Genomic DNA, 5394 nt, shown 5'->3' on the forward strand with positions numbered 1-5394 from the left:
TTAAATCGAATGAGACAATGATATCCAATCAGTTGAAATTGGTTGGACATTATATAAGCGTAACCAGTTGTTACAAATGTGAGAAGACATTGGCCCTCGCATTGGAATTCTTTAAAAAAAAAAAGTACTGTCAATTTTTCACCACAATGGGTCACTCACCCCTAAAATCTGAACTCACAAGGGATTCCAGCAGAGGCAGGACTTCTGTCCCCCAAGGTGCAGGATTTCGCTGTGAACAAAGGGAAATGGCTGCTTCCTCTTTGTTAGCTTAACATCTAATGCAAAGCTAGCCGTCCTTGTACAAGAATATTAACTTCCAAGCACACACAGGGTCCCCTTCAATAGGGGACCTGGGGTTTACTTACGACGACTCACCTTCAACACAATCAGCATTTGGTGCTAGCGATGTTATTGGAACATGTGATAACATAAATAAATATTAGCTGTGTATACTCACGCTTCTGAAGCCCGAAAGACAGATATAATACTCTACTTTGGCCAAACGAATATATCCTTAATTGGCCGGCCCATATGTCTGGCTCTAGGAATTAATACTCCACCTTCTACACTGATCCTTACTCAGTATGCAACACCGGAGGCAATCTTTCTAGTATCTTGGTCAAAAGGAATCACAGTCCCCCCTTAACGATAATCCTGCCTACGGCTCCAATGGTGTATAACGTAATCTGCTACACAATTCATATAGACTGAATTCAACAACAAGGCCTAATTCTGTTTTAGATTCCTCGCACAGGGGCTCCAATATGTTGTGCCTTTACTTTCATTAATCTGATGATTTATTTAATCCACTAACTATGTTTAATTGTTACCCGATTAAATTAATCATGTAACAATTAACTCATTAGGAATTTGGGGCACCACGGAAGAGGTTGTTTAAAGAGTTACCATCTCCCGAATTAAAAACTATAAGGTATATATCTATTTCATCGATAAACAGTCATAATATTAATCATTACCTCTTACCATATCATCATTCTGAATAGTCGTAACCTCCTGCATCTCCAAAAAACCCAGCCTTGCTCATGATTCATTACTACACCAATTGGTTAATTATTTATTTACTAGCTAACTAAAATGAGAGATCAGGATAACATACACACATAATACATGAGACAAAGGTCCCTAATGGACTTTTACAATATGGTGGCTTTCCTCACCACGACATGGAGAGGGAGATAGAGAGATAGAAAAATACACATTCTCACATTAATCATATTGTTTGCATACGAACCAACGCTCGTTTGGAATAAGAAATCATTCATGTATTTACGTATGGGTGTCTTTGTCCGTCATGTAGTCCTGAACAGAACTACAGAGTTCACTCTTCCATTCGCTTCTGAAGCTGCTTATTTGATGATAAGTTGGTTCCAGTGGGGTGAGGAGAATAGCGTAGTGATTTGAGACTCATAGTAGGATGGGATGGTTTGAAGAGTTTGAGATATTTGACTCAGGACAGCTAATCAGCTGTACAAATGATTGTCTGAGAGGGGAGTTTCCTTTCTTCTTCCTCCTCGTGTTGATTATTCAGGATTCAGACCACTATGTGCTGCAGCTCTTCGTCTCTCTGGTGTAAAGGAAGGTGAGTTTATTTCTTCACCTCGTGTTGAGGTTCAAAGTTCCAACCATTTCAAAAATGTAGCTACCGCTCCACACTTTTGTGGTCTAATGTTAATTTCGTTACCAAGGCTTTTTGGGCACTCTGGCCAAAGGGGATGTCTCCATCAGTCTGACACGCTCTCTGACCTCACTTGGGGCGTGGCTACTTACTTATGCATAGTTTATAGGAGAAAGACTATCTTATACCTTGTATATCTTAACAAAAAATACTTTCATAATTTGTCATATTATATGCACAACGTACTGGATGGAAACTTGACAGATAAAGGGGATATACTTTCCAAGTTACAGTATTTCATCCATACAGTTTTTAATGACATCACAAAATGAAAACCAATATTACATTAGTTTTCCATAGTTCCCCACTGACCATTCCCCACATTATGTTAGAAATATTGTTATATTATCCATGTTTGACCGTGTTAGAGTTTCAGCGGGGACAGTCTGTGAAACAAAGACATTCCTTGGGTTGACACTAAAGAGGGAGAAAGAAAGTCTTCTTCTACTTAAATTTATGACCGGTTGTGAAGGTGTCAAAACTCCTACACCAGTTCCCTCCTCCCCTCTGCGGGTGAGAGAAGGTCTGGTTATTGTCAGCCATTGCCAAACTGATCTGATCCATTGTGATCCTTACAGGACAAGCTTGTAGTGTCATACGAAAGAAGAATCAATGCTGTAATCACTGCCACATGTGCTTCAATAAAGTACTGTTTTTTCTTTATTTTGACTATTTTCTACATTGTAGAATAATAGTAAAGACATCAGAACTATGAAATGTCACATATGGAATCATGTAGTAACCAAACAAGCGTTAAACAAATTAAGAAACATTTTATATTCTTCAAATTAGCCAACCTTTGCCTTGGCATTCTCTCAACAAGCTTCACCTGGAACACTTTTCAAACAGTCTTGAAGGAGTTCCCACATATGCTGAGCACTTGTTGGCTGCATTTCCTTCAGTCTGCAGTCCAACTCATCCCAAATCATCTCAATTGGGTTGAGGTCAGGTGATTGTGGAGGCCAGGTCATCTGATGCAGCACTCCATCACTCTCCTTCTTGGTCAAATAGCCTTACACAGCCTGGAGGTGTGTTGGGTCATTGTCCTGTTGAAAACCATTGATATTGAGACTAGTACAAACCAGATGGGATGGCGTATCACTGCAGATTACTGTGGTAGGCATGCTAGTTAAGTGTGCCTTGAATTCTAAATAAATCACTGACAGTGTCACCAGCAAAGCACCCCACGCCATCACACCTCCTCCTCCATGCTTCACTGTGGGAACCACACATGCAGAGATAATCCGTTCACCTACTCTGTGTCTCACAAAGACACGGCGGTTGGAACAAAAAAATCTCAAATTTAAACAAATTTGGACCAAAATGACAGATTTCCACCGGTCTAATGTCCATTGCTCGTGTTTCTTGGCCCAAGTAAGTCTCTTCTTATTGGCGTCCTTTAGTAGTAGTTTCTTTGCAGCATTTCGACTATGAAGGCCTGATTCACGCAGTCTCCTCTGAACAGTTGTTGTTGAGATGTGTCTGTTATTTGAACTCTGTGAAGCAATTTCTGAAGCTGGTAACTCTAATGAACTTATCCTCTGCAGCAGAGGTAATTCTGGGTCTTCCTTTCCTGTGGCGGTCTGTTTTTGCTTTGTCATTGTGGGGTATAACAAAACGTGGAAAAAGTCAAGGAGTCTGAATACTTTCCGAAGGCACTGTAAAGTGCACATACAGACACTTTATATTATTTATCTTATCTTGATTGAATACCGCATTGTTGCAAAAGAGCTTTGCGAGTAAGCATTTCACTGTATTGTTCACACCTGTTGTATCCTGTGTACATGACAAATAAACATAGAAACTTGAAACACATGTATGTCGTGAGTGTGAGGGAATTTGGCTAGAGAAAATTGTCTGGATTGCTTCTGTGCACTCTGACTTATCCATAACGAATATGTAGTCCTGAGGGTATACTATAAAGCAGGATCAATGAGTTAGCTAGCTAACTTCGAGAAACAACCAGAAATAACTATTGATATTCTGATTCAATAAGAAAGCTAAAGTTCTGTGTGTTTTTGATTGTTGAGTCAATTAAGCCATGCCAATTTCAAGCTTTTCTCAACTAAAAATCTAAACAGCCTCCTGACTGGCGCAGCGGTCTAAGGCACTGCTGAGGCGCCACTAGAGCCTGGGGTTTGATCCCAGGCTGTGTCACAGCCAGATGTGACCAGGTGCCCCATAGGGCTGGGCATAATTTCTCATTGTGCAAATGTAATAACACATAGACAAAACCTATGCCCCCTTTGATATAAGGATTCACTTTAAAAACAGTCTAGAAGGGAGGTAGGTAGATGTGATGGGAAGTGACTAGAGTGTGAAGATATAAAACTATGCAGTACCTAAATAAATGGGATCTGGGAATATTGAATTTATTTACTACCTGTTGAAAAGATGCAAAATCCATATCAATGTACAAATCGTTCAGTGAGGAGATCCGTTTTCTAGGACAGATATGAAACGCCCTGTCTACTAATGGTGGAGAGAATGTATGGTTGTTTAATAACGGGGCAGAAGTTGAAAATTCACTGAGAGCAAACGATCGGCTTAACCATTTCCTGATTTTTTTTTTTTAGAATGTTTCACAATAGGGGTTTTAGTGTATTTGGAAACAGGCTCGGCTAGTTTTGAGTAGAGTAAGGCAGCTAATGAGGTGGGGCCATAGGATGAAATCTATAAGGTCAACCATTTATGGCCTGCAACATCAGGAATTTCTGTCATCAATATATAATGATTATTATATTAGCTGCCCAGTAATAATATTGAAAGTTTGGAAGTGCTAGACCACCCTGGGGACCGAGATCTCTGCAATAAGCTTTTACGTATCCGAGGGTTTTTCTTGTACCAGATAAACAAAAAGCTAGCAGTGTGTTGGCCTCTCCCGAGCCAGTTGGTGAGTTGCAGCGATGAGACAAGATCGTAACTGGATATTTTTTATTTTACCTTTATTTAACTAGGCAAGTCAGTTAAAAACAAATTCTTATTTTCAATGACGGCCTAAGGACAGTGGGTTAACTGCCTTGTTCAGGGGCACAACTAAAGATTTTTACCTTGTCAGCTCGGGGATTCGATCTGGCAACCTTTCGGTTACTAGTCCAACGCTCGCACTAGGCTACCCTGCCGCCCCATCACGAAATTGCAGAGAAAAATATGGTAAAATTACAAATCATTTCAGAATATTTAAGTAAATTAGCTGGCTAACTCCTTGATCCTGCTTTGTAGTATAAATACCCCTCCACTTCTATTTCCTCCACTGTGCAGTCATATACAGTAACAATACAGTAGCCCAAAGATGAACCTGTTTTCCTTTTAGCAATCCTTCACCTACACCTGTTGAGTTACTCACTTAAGCTCCCCTTTTGTAGTCTCCTTCCATTGAATACCATTTATCCTTTCAAACATTCAGTCAAGTATTTCTTTGTAATTTTTTGAGAAATTATCATTGTAGTACTGGGGAGCAAGTAAGCTACAGAATGTGAATCTGGCCCTGAGAAACATGAGAGCAGGGACATCTAGTGGCTCAAAGAGAACATTGCAGGTTCTGAGATTATAACAATATTAAAATAGTTTTTTGCAGACAGTTTTGACAGTAATTTACTCTCGTTAGTATTTTCCCTCTGTTACAATTGCACACATACACCTATAAACACATGGCAAATTAAACGTTATATTCATGTATTTCCTCTTTCCACAAGCAG

Source organism: Oncorhynchus clarkii, chromosome 20, assembly GCF_045791955.1.
Source record: "Oncorhynchus clarkii lewisi isolate Uvic-CL-2024 chromosome 20, UVic_Ocla_1.0, whole genome shotgun sequence".
Taxonomy (NCBI): Eukaryota; Metazoa; Chordata; class Actinopteri; order Salmoniformes; family Salmonidae; genus Oncorhynchus; species Oncorhynchus clarkii.